Source organism: Chamaea fasciata, unplaced genomic scaffold, assembly GCF_029207755.1.
Source record: "Chamaea fasciata isolate MVZ Bird 193981 ecotype frontalis unplaced genomic scaffold, bChaFas1.0.hap1 SCAF_8, whole genome shotgun sequence".
NCBI classification, from domain to species: Eukaryota; Metazoa; Chordata; class Aves; order Passeriformes; family Sylviidae; genus Chamaea; species Chamaea fasciata.
In genome coordinates, this window is record NW_027094093.1 from 13,862,171 (window position 1) to 13,874,939 (window position 12,769).

The window sequence follows — 12,769 nt, forward strand, 5'->3', positions numbered from 1 at the left end:
TGATATAAAACTGATGTTGCAGCAGAATGTAGAAAAGACATTTATACATGGCTGCATTAAAAATGTAAGCCATAAAACTCTCAACATCTTTACATGCAGCTCACAAACTACAATGACAGTTGTACTGTTAAATCCCATTCCCCTTTGAAAATTGAGTTTCATCCTTAAAAAATTATCCTTCCCTTAAACCTGTCTGCAGAGGAAAGCTGGTGTAACAAAAGCAAAGGTGAAAATTGAAAGCACGGTAACTTATTCTGCACTAACTCCCTTAGTACATACTTTTATTCCATAGAGGTTTGACTTTTCCTTTTTCTTTCTGGTATAGGTTGATCCCAAGACTTTCTCTAGATTAGAGAGCTGTTTACAAGACTGTCAAGTCAAGCATACACAGCCACGAAAGATCAGAAAGAAGTTTCTTTTACTGTATACTGTATATGCAGTTTTGCACGGCTGTCTGTTGCTGGGCAGAGGGGAAGAAGGTGTGGCTGTCTTTTTAAAAGCAGGTTAGAATCAAAAAATTAAACAAAATCAATTTTTTTGCCTGAAATATTTATCTTGGCACACCTCAAAAATAAAACAAGGACAAGGAGAGCTACTGTGGAATGAACTGTTCATGGAAGGTGTTAGTGCAAAAGACCTCATGCAACACATTCAATTTTATTCCATTTTTCCTTCTCCACGTTACTCTAAGACAATTACCAGGCTTTTGTTTCTTGTCATTTGGACATTTTCTATTCTTTGAAACAGTAGTATTAAAAAATTAATAGGAGAAAAAACTATGAAAAGGAAGCACATAGACAATTATAAGCTGAAAGATGACTGGCTGCTGCTTCCAAGGGTGTCAAATCCTTACATTAAATTATTCAGTCGAGGCCACCTGCAAGGAGTGCAGTAGCTGAGCTAATCCTCCTCATCCCCAGTGAGGGATCACCTCCAGGACCTCGGCTGCAGCACAAACACTATCCACACAGTTGTCAGCAAAGGTGTCAGCAGTACAGATGTTTCCTCAGCAGCCACAGCACACCTGTGCATTCAGGTATCATGCTGTCTGATCAACAAAAGTAAGACCCCAGAACTAAGGGCAGAAATTAATATCCTGAAGAAACAGCAGCACGTATGTATACTTGCACTTATTTCAGATGCCCTTTCACTGATGAGGAGCAACAACTGGGTAGAGAGGAATGACATCAGCCAGAAAACTGAGTATCAATCTCAATCTGAATATGCATCATGTTTAAATTTTTCCTGGAATGCAATTACATTATATTAAAGTCAATACAATTTGCGTAACTGACAAATATAAAAATGACGTAGCACCAACATTGACAATTGTCTTGATATCAGCATTCATCTTCAGTGCCTAAGTTACACATTTGTACTGTTTTCGTTCACCAGAAGTACAGAATTCTCAGTTACACATCTGTCCCTTTTAATTCTTAGCATTGGATATGGACATTCTGAACATAACCCCCAAATCTACAAATTTGCAACAGCTGTGAAGAATACAGAATGATAACTCATAAACACTCCTCCTCTGACTTCAGAAGAACCTGTGTAAGGAAAAAAAACACTACTAGCCTTCTAACAAAACCATTTTGAATTTAACTTTCTCAAGGTTTTCGAGAAAAGATTTATCTGCCAAATCTTCTGGTTTTTTTCAACTTGCACATGTTCTTGCCAGTTGATTCCAATCTCTTAGATCAGAATTCTACTCAGCTGGTACATCTTGTCAAGATTTGGACAGAAGAAATTCTTCTCAGGGTCCCAGCATGTGATGACTCCCGCCTTTAGGACAGGACTTTGTATCACTTTCCTGGCCCCCTAGGCAAGCAGTTACTGTGTTTCTGCTCTCCTTCCACTTTAATCTGTGATATCCGCATTAGACTTGCCTGTTCTCTGCATCAACAGTGGGGTTTTGTCTTTGCCCATACCAGGAGAAAGGCAGTGAGGGGGCTGTTACCACCGGACATAAAGCTCCCAGTGCTCATGCCTGTAGTAACCAGAGGAGCCACAAACTGCTTTACAGTGCTACCTCAGTACCTCAGAGTTCATATAAAGCTGGATTTGGTCACCCAAAAGAGCTGCTCCGTGTTCTCTATTTCTCAGCTTCCTTAAACATGATTATGCTGTGCACCAGCCCTTGTTAAGTAACCTACCAAATCACTCTATGCATCCAGACAAGTACAGCAAACTTTTGTCAGTATTTCATTTCCTATGTTTTCCTTAGTACTTAAATTGGAATCTGTAACATTTGTCTACCATTTTCCTTGCTACCATTTTCTATGAAAAATATCACTTAATTATTTCAAAACCTCAGTAAATTTAATGTAAGCTGCTTTTACCTATTACTGGAAAACTCTAATATTTTTTGAAGTCCTTCACATGTTTATTGTTCAACATAGTCCAATCATCCCAAACATCTCTCCTTTTCATTGTTTATATTCAGATTTATCCAAAGATCCAGCAAAAGCTGATTTTAAAATAATGTTGAACTTTGTCTAATAGTACTATCAAAAATTTGTTACCCATGATGGAGGCTGAATGACCATTCAAAGATTTCACAGGGATGGGTAAGAGGAAAGGAGATGCATATCTGCAAATTGGTGATTAATTCACTCTAAGGCATGTAAACTCTGTCTTTACTCCCTTAAAATTTTCCTTGGCTACTCATTGTACAGCATCTGATAGCAAATGCCTCGTAGCAAATGCCTCAAGACTATTTGGTGCAAATACAAGACTGAAAATCTTATCTGTGGGAGGATGTGAGAAGCAGTAGAAAGGAGGAAAACCAGAGGAGAAAAAAGGGATGAACAAAACCTAGAAGCTTGTTTTCATCCTATACTTGCTGAATGTTTTAAAATTATTATCCCGATCATAATGCTCTTCCCAAGCAATACCTTTTCACTGATGACAGAAAGAGCTCCTGTTATCCTTAAGTTAACAGCTCATCAATTAACTGTTTCAGTTGGGCAACTAATTTAATGAATGATGGCCCCTGTTCCTAGAATATGCAGGTATGAATATTAAATGCTGACAGTGACTCAGAGAGCTGGATTCCTACTGCTTCTATTTCCCTGACTTTGCTAAAACATTATCCCAAGACATCAATACTTTACAGTATAGCAACCACCATCAGCTGAATTATGGTCTGGTAAAGGAAACCCTCTCCAATGCACTAAAACTTGAATTCTATTAGAAACACTTCTTACCCTGAGATCATCCCAGCATCTGAACTCACTCAAACACAGAATGAATGAAATGAGCTGCAACACAAATATGTTTCTAGCCTGGAAAAAACTTACAGCTTTATGTTATAAATTATCCAGTCAACAACCACATGGTATATTTTCCATAATAAATGTATCATACCCCAGCAGTTCAGGAATTAGATGATAGTATATCACTGAAGCTATTCCCTACTGCAGAGATAGGAAAGTAACTCAATTGTAGCAGGATAAACAAGAAATCTTCACATAAATTGAAGTCCAGATAGCTATGTGGTGATCCTTCAGGATGGTTACAGCTTTGAGATGGCCTGGCCTGCACTTTTCATACAGTCCTAGAGTAGGCAAGGTTGGAAGGGAGAACAGTGGGTCATCAGACCCAATCCCCCTGCTCAAGCAGGGTCATACTGGAGCATGTAGCACAGGATTGTGTCCAGGTGGTTCTTGAATCATCTCCAGTGAAGGAGACTCCATAACCTTGAGCTCCCTCAGCCATGCCTCATAATAAGAGATGCTCCAGTTCCTTAATCATCATTGTTGCTGCCCTCTGGACTTGCTCCAGGAGCTCCATGTCTCTCTTGTGCTGAGGAGCCCAGACCTGGACATAGGACTCCAGATGTGCCTCACCAGGGCTGAGCAGCAGGGCAGGATCACCTCCCTCCACATGCTGGCAACGCTCTTCCTGATGCACCCCAGGATCCCATTGGCCTTCTTGGCCACAGGGGCTCACTGATGGCTCAGGAACAGCTTATTGTCCATCAGGAGCCCCAGGTCCTTTTCCACAGGGCTGCTCCAGCAGGCTGTGCTGGTGCATGGGGTTGTTCCTCCCTGGATGTGGAACCCTGCATTTGCCTTTGTTGAATTTCAGAAGGTGCCTCCCTGCTCATCTCTCCAACCTGTCAGAGTCCCTCTGAAGGGCTGCACAGCTTCCAGGGGGATCAGCCACTCCTCCCAGTGAACCTGCCAACGAGGCATCTGCCCCTTCATCCAAGTCACCGATGAATAATGGGCCCAGTACTGAGCCTTGGAGGACACCAAGGCCTCCCATGAGCTCCTGTGCCACTGTTCAGCCAGTCATCAATACACTGCCCACTCATCTAGTCCACGCTTCCTGACTTTGCCTGTGAGGATGTGGTGAGAGAGTGTTGAACGCCTTGCCACCAAGTCAAGGTGGACAGTGTCCCTCATCCATGCAGGTACTGGTTTCATTGTTAAAGGCAGTCAGGTTAGTCATGCGTGATTTACCATTAGTGAATCCATGCTGGCTACTCCCGATTACCCTCGTGTCACCCATGTGAACAGAGTTCCCCAAGTCCTCCTTCTTGCCCTTTCTGAAGAATGGGGTGATATTTGTTTTCTTCCAGTCCTTGGGCACCACTCCTGACTGCCATGACCTTCCAAAGATGATTATGAATGGCCTCCTCAGCTCTGTCAGCACTCCTGGATGCATCTCATCAAGGCCCATGGACTTGTGGATGTCAGGTTTGCCCAGGTATTCTCTAACCAAACCCCTCTTGACCAAGGGAAATTCTTCCCAGCATTCCTTTACCATTGTCTCCCAGGTCAGAGAATCCTGGGGGCTGGCCTTGTCAATGAAGACCAATGCAAAAAAGGTGTTTGGTAACTCTGCCTTCTTTCTCTGCATCCTCTGTTACCAGGCTCCCTGTTATGTTTAGTAATGGCCCCACATTATCCTTAGTTTTCCTTTTGTTATGGATGTATTTCAAGAACCCCTTCTTGCTGTCCTTGACATCTTTGGTCAGATTTAATTCCAGATGGGCCATGGCCTTCCTTATCTTGTTTTTACTTACTCTGACAACCCTTCTATATTCATTCCAAGTGACCTGACCCTGTTTCCATCTCCTGTGTATTTATTTCCTGCTTATGCTTGAGTAATGACAGGAGTTCTCTATTCATCCATGCAGGTCTCCTTCTCCCCTTGCCCAATTTCTTGCTCATTTCTTTCCTTTAAGAGGGGTACATTGAGACAGGAACCCTCTTAAGTATTAATAAAATTTAGTCAACAGCGACACAGATTTAAGTTAAAAACAAAACACCTCACAAGAAAAAATTCCAACACTAAAAAAAAAATCACCCAACACTTCAAGGATCAGTCTCCACTGTTCATTTTGTCCTTGCTGGACAGGCCCGTCCTTCAGCCTTGCTAAATCTTAGCCTATCAGCTTCCACTGATTTCTACAGTTGCAACAAGCTCTGAACAGTTTCCTCCTGGTAAGCACATCTCTGCAGCCTAGTGATGTTTGTTCTCTATAGGAGTCTGCCAGTCACAGCTTCTGCTCAAAGCTCCCTCCTGGTTGCACCATCCAGCATTCTAGGCAGCTCCTGACCTCTCTCAATTGCTTGGGGAAGACAAAGATCTCCTCTCTCTTTCCTGGACCAGAAGGCAACAGACAGAAATCATCTAAGAGGAAATCTTTTTGCTTGCTGTCCAGATCTGGTGGTTAAACAGAACAGAGCAAACAACCAAACAGGTACTATCCCTCTCAAGGAAAATCAGGACAGGAATGTTTTAATCTACCGATATACCTGCATACAACTTCAGTAAAATCAATTCTGACATTGACCGAATCATCAGAAACCAGACACAAAAGTTCAGTAGAGTTTATATGAAGGTGAGAGAACAGAGAGTTTGCTAGATATGAAAGCAGAAAGCCCTAATAACACAGTACTAAATAATATTCAGCAATGCGGACTGAAAACCTGTATCTAAGGGTCTCAGGATACATTTAATTAATCTTCTGCCAATGATTTTAATTTTTAGAAGCACATCTATACCTCAGATATCTGATTTTTTAATTAAAATATTATAATAAAGGATTATTAAAAATAATCTAAAATTTTACTGGTCTCACCAAAAAAAAAATCTCAGTATTTTAAAGACCACAGAGAATATACTTTTAGCCTTTCCTTACTCCCACAATGCACAACTGCTCAGTCACGAGAGCAGTACAATCAGAACTATAACCTTTGAAAAAAGTACTGTGCATTTCATTCTTCCACTTTCTACTTAGCCCATGGTTATATCTACACAATATTGTGTCAATTCTCTGTCTACCGTGGCACACCACTTTCAATTAGTCCTTTTATTTAACCTTACAATGCCTGTTCTCATTGACCACAGCACTTTTAATCTGTGGATTTATGATAATCTAATGCTAATCTCTCACTGGAAAGGTTGCCTTATATATCCTTATTGTGTTTTTTGCCAAAAGAGAAGCTTACAAAAAAAATTAGCTCTCACTTAGGCAGGAAGGAAATAGCATTTGTTTAACACAACAAGAGACCTTTCAGTACCTGTCTGGTGCCCTTGACCAACACACTATTATGGCCTCTCAATATGCTGACTGCCCCTTGCCTGGCTGCTCATTTCTGATAAGAGATGTCAACTCCCTGGGGTGCCATTCAGAGCTGACAGCAAAAGGCAAAAGACCCAGGAGGGTTATTTTCAAAGGTTTATGAAGGAAATAGGACATTTGCATGCTTTTGCAATTACTTTCTGATAAAAATATTTAAATTGTGGCACCACATAGCTATTATTGGCAGAAAAGCTTGAAAAGAAGATACCCCCTATTTGCATCATGCTCCATGTTCTTTCCAAGCACTTAGTCACAATTAAGAAATACTTTGCTGACAGCTCAGTCATTCAGTCACTATAAAATCTGCACTGCATTTTGCAATAGACACACTGTAACACTCTTAAAAGTAATACTCAAAGGTAAGACACTGTTGTAATCTTGTCACAATCTAGTACATAACTGAAATCGTTGCTGCATGTATTCATCTTTAGCAGATCTGACAGATATTTTATATTGGCTTCTTTAAAATGATCTATACTCCATACTGCAATAAAAACTAAATGGCCACTAATGGCACACCCAGCTAAGACAAGAAAGGCAGTAGCAAATCCATGGAGATGCATGATAGCGGGCTTGGGTAATTTTAACATTAACACAGTACACTACAAGTTTTTGTCATGTTAGATAGAATGTGTCTGGCTTGAATTATGTAAGCAGTCTGGAATTACAGCTTCAAAAACTGACAAAACTAGACTCAACTCTTTATCCAAGGCAGACACAGTGAATTTCAGAAATGGAGGTTCTCCAGTTTGCTTGACTCACCTATTCAAGAAACCACCAAGGAAATGCTTTGCCATTGCAAAAGTTTTGTATTTGGAATTCGATGTGCACTGCTCCTCAACATTAAAAAATGCAGTCTCACTTAACCTTTTAAGCTACATAACTGTAGGAAACACAGGGAGAAAAATTACCTAGTTCAGTCCTCAGTGAAGGTCAGTCTCACTGACCTTTTTTCAGCCCATGTACGGGGTAAGCTGTGTGCTTACACACCCTGCTGAGTGGGAGCCTAGTGCAGCTAATGCACCTTGGCACTTGGAGCCTGAAATCTTATCACACATGAAGATGGAAGGCTGCATGGTATTTTCAGGGTGCATTTAGGGTTGCTGCTACTGTATCGTTTCAGAATTCATTCCGGTCACAGGTCACAACATGGGGATATACAAATCCAACTCTTTACTCATTTTAGTGCTTAGTGTTTTAAAGGTATGGTAAACAAAGCAATAAGCAGGGTATAATTTTTTTATATCCACTTCAAACACCACATGCATATGTTTTACATTAAGTCAGCCTAGGAAAACTTTTTTCTAAGTTTTTTATGTATTCTATGACAAAGATTTTAGAAAGGTTCATATGGTATATGGAACAGAACTGGTGACCCTTGTAAATAGCAAGGCATTACATTTGTTAGCAGGATTTAAAAATTGCCCAAATACTCTGGTTTTATTAAATGCAAATACTGTAGACTTGGATAAATGCATCTAAACATATGAAGACTCAATTTCTGTTACGACCATGTTACGATTTTACATGTCTCTATTCTGATGTATATATACTTATGATTTCATACATTAAAGTGGGCTTCCAAATAATTTTGGGCAAGCTCAGAGCTAAGACTTATATTATCAAGTAAGCAGTTTTCATTTTCCAGGGTTCTGAGGTAGGGTTTCTAAACCTAGGAACTTTGGGCAGTAATCCCATAACACATTTTACGAATATATTATCTCATAGTACAAATAACGTTATGCTTTTGTCTCCTTATCCTCTCTCTATGCTCTCTAACTTATACTTTACCAGCAGGCAGAGCACCATCAGAGGTTTTTGCAGGCGATGAGGGTTTTGACCATGTATTTCAGACCATCCTTTTAAGGTTCCTCATATTTGCTGGAATATAGGAACATTGGGCTCTGAAAGGCAAATCACTGCTGGATCATAACACTCTGATGGGCCTGATAGAGAAAGCAATAGTAGACCAGACGCAGTAAGGTCTCTGTGGCCTCAAAAATGCTGACAACTGCTATCACATGGAAAAATCATATTTGCTGTGTTGGTACCTTTATGGGCACTTCACTACATAACAAAGCTCAACACTTTTTAAAGGTGCAGGGATTACCAAGCAATTTATTCCCCTTTGGTAAATTAGGGAGTCGCACACAAACCTTGGATAAAGAGATACATTTCACTGTGACCGGAAAGATTTGCATTCCTTCCTAACACTGATCTCTCACTGACTTTTGTAAAGAGCACAACTAATCAACAAACCTCAAAGAACAGTCTCCAGTACTCTAAGACATAATGAAATTGTAACCATCTTCTGAAATACATAATGAAGCTGAAAAACTTTGAGGGGCTGCACTACACGATGTTTCATCTTAAAAAATGTACGTTTGTGTAGACACAACCTACATCAGCTTCTCAGCCATTTCAGATGAAGAGAATAGGTCCAAAAATAAACTTTTCTTTAAAACCCCCAGGATATTTAAAAATCTACAGTTTATAAACAATGAAAGGTGCCATGTGCATTCACAATACCCTTGTCTTCATTACACAGAACACCTTCTTGTATATGCTATTAAAACTCAATATATACTTCTTTTTTTTTCCCTAGCCAGTTCATCTCCCTTAGAACAGAGGTAACACAATGCAGAAATGGTACTTGCTGATCACTTTCTGACTGAAATAATTTGTCCATTTCTGGATAATTGAGCACTAGAATCATGGTTTTGAACTACAAAAACAGGTGCAAAAATGGTTAAGTCTAGGCTGTAATTTCACCTATCATTTCCTGCACATAAAAAGGCAAGCAACAATTAAAAGGAAGTAATAGAAATTAAGCTTTGAATAATAAAACAAATAGGCCAACTGGTTTTCCTTCAGGCATATAAGTTCAAGGCAGTGGAAGAAATTAACTGGGGGAAGACTAAAACATAAAAGTTAATCATACGGTAAGTAGAAAAAAATGCTTAATTGAACTTGCCACTCATCCTGCTTCCTTCCATCTTGTATAATACACATGTAAAAAAAGACTTAAAAGACCAATACCACGTTTAGTAAATTGTTGTTTCTTTAGCTATTGTTAAAAAAACGATGGTTTGTACCCTTTCACCTCCCCCCCCCGGCCATTCTTCAGGAATCAGTAAATATGCCAAGAAAACACAGAAACAGCAATTACAGTTGCAACTGGTAAGTCAAAAAGATCTTTAAAACAAAAAATAAAGGGTATGCAAAAATTAAAATGTATGTGCTCTAACTTACAGAAAAATGCATGGAAATATTTTTGGTCTTATACTATTTCTGGCAATTGCAGAGCAGTCACATTCCTCTGCTCATGTGCATCATACAGAATAAAGAATTGCCAAGGATCATAGCACAGAATGGACTGCACCAGAGCTGCTCTCATCCAAGTAGTTTTCCCTGTTTTACCAATGCGGAGATAAAGCAAGAGAAGGGGAAGTCAATAATTTTTGCATCGTTATTAAAATAAATGGCACTTACAGATCACACATTTTCCCTAGAGAAAAAACATGATGCAACAGACACACGTGATCAAAACACTGTTATTTCCAAAACACAATAGAATGATAGCCACAGTTTGATGTGCATTCCATTCACTTCGAGAGAAGCTGGAAAATCTAAACCTATTCATTTATACCAGTTTCTTTGTATAATATTCACCATCCTCTAGAAAAGAGTGTTACACAGTTTAGAACCCAAATGCACCTTAAAGAACACACTAAGCACTGGCCACTCCGCAGACTGTGGTAATTAAGTGAATCAAGATCTTCCCCCGGAGTTTTGGAATCAGCTCCTTACTTAGCTGCTACATTGTCAACAGCTGGCACAAATTACTGGGAACATTTGGCTAACGGGATAATAAGGAGGACAGCCTGTGGTTAGTCCAAATTCTACTTCCCTGATCTATTTCAATATTTTTTTTAAAAAATCTCATTACAGCCTCTTTTTCTCTTTCTTTTTTTAAGGAGTAACAACCTTACAAATACTGGGTTTTCAATGTTATGTTGTTTTGTTATGCACAAACACTCCAACTGTATAACTCTCAGATGTTGCATGGGGCTGCGTAACCAAAGCCCCAGTTCCCTCAAATTTAATAATGCTTTTTTGCACCACTGATTCATCCTCATCCGTATCACATCTCGGCTGCTGTGGCAAAGGCTTGCTACTCTGAAGATATTTTTCTACTTGCTAGCAATTCATAAGAACAGATCACAGTAACAAAACACCCAAACTCTGTTCCCATCTATCTTACTGAAGAGAAAATATTCGTGAGACCAAGCTTTGCCCAAGCCGCAGCATTATTACAAGGTAAAGTCAAATTATATTATTACAGAACCATGCAACCAAATGCCACCCACTGTGACTTTATTACATTATTTGCTTTGTTCCCATGCAGTTATCAAATTCTCTCCAGCAAATCTGCATAAAAACAGAGTTCTAGTGGAGTAACATGCTCAAAAGCAGTTTTGTGCATGGGTTTCTAGAGGGTCCAGCTTCCAGATGGATCTTTACCGCAGGAAGCTGCGGTGAATGGGCACATTTATTAGGTGGACCTTCTCCTTTTCCTTTCAACAGGTAACAGAGAATCTAAAGAAAACAGCTCAGATTAAAGTCCCTGGAGAACTGCTCAAAGCAAGAACAAGTCTGATATAAAGCAATTACATATTATTGCCAGGCATTAACAAAATCCCCAAGTATTCAGGTAAATTCTGCATGCATGTTACACTGTCAGGGCACTCAGTTACAGACGTCCTTGAAAAATATTGGATTATCCACTGCTTTTCCTTCCAAAAACAAACATTTAAAGTGCTGGCATTTTTCTCCTCTTTGATAAAACAGTACTGTAACTTTTGAGGCAGCAGAGGATTAGTCCAATGTAATATCATGGCTAAAGCTGAAACCAAACAAAAAAAGCTAAACCAATTTTAATTTTTTTTTTAATCTTTGTGGAGACTATTCTCAGACACCTCATGAATTCTAACAAGCATTGTGTTAGTATCAACATCTGGTAGCTTAGTGGGATGGTAACTCACTTTTTGCTGTAAGCTACCAGATGTTGCTGAAGGGCTTTTTAATTTAGATGGGCTGGTTCCATAAATTTATGTAATGTATTTCAGTAATTCTCATTTGTATTATGTTGTACTTGACTGAGATAATGAGGAACACAGAGAAGTATTAGAATTCCCACATCATCACTGTTGCAGTGAGGGCCATCACTTGTGCATCATGTTTTTCACAGAGAAAGCAATCTAAGAGAAGGTCAAGTCAGCAGGATAAATGTGGCTACTTCCGGGATTTCAATCATGCCAGTCATAAGTAAATCACCTTTTGAAAGGTAGTTAATCCTTGCTGTAGAGACTAGAATTTATTATCACACAATTTTGGCAGGTAAAAATTATAAACAGCTTTTAGATTCTTTCAATCTTTTATACCCACACACTGCTACAGTGATTTCCAGCAGAATTTGCACTATGACATTACATAATAATGTGTAATGTTGTGGGAACAGGGGAGAGAAGAATGTATACTTTTTAAAGTACATTTTCTAAGTAATGTGCTTTATAACTTAAAAAACCCAGAAGAAAGCACTGCTGATAGGTAGCTTTTTCAAAAAATAACCTCTTATTTAGAAAAGCTGGTGAATGAACAGAAATTCTACATAGAATAGATAATTCAGTACTTTATTACTCAGAAATTTCCCTTGGATCCACACAAACCCTGACTCTACGGCTCAGGGCTTACTCAGAGAGCAATACAATGGGCAACTTTTGTGCTTTGGGAATCATTGACAACAAATGCCCAATTACAAGGCTGAAAACTCCCATTACACTCCTTAAAAATTACATAATAAAAGAGAAAAATGGATACAAAACCAGTTTTGCTACGACACTTCATAACTGCTCACAACAAAAATTGGACACCAGCAGCAGAAGAGGAAAGACTCACATGAGAGAAACCGAATGCCCCTCCAGCTCCCTATCCTATCACAGACAATCCTGACCTCAACAAGGTCCAACTGGCAGCAAGGAGACAAGAGGAAAACTGTCAGCAATGTTTTGTGAGGAAACATCACAGAGGATTTCTGTAGAAATCCTGACAACAGTCTAAAAGAAAAGCAAGGAGGCAGCATCTTAAGAAAAGGATGAAGGCAGTTTG

The 12,769-nt window shown here is 39.4% G+C and overlaps 1 protein-coding gene across 2 annotated transcripts in view; it reads right to left on the reverse strand.

The window, feature by feature from the left end:
* Positions 1-12,769, reverse strand: part of PARD3B (par-3 family cell polarity regulator beta) — a 393,257-nt gene that overhangs the window by 195,094 nt on the left and 185,394 nt on the right. The gene's annotated exons all lie outside the window — the stretch shown is intronic.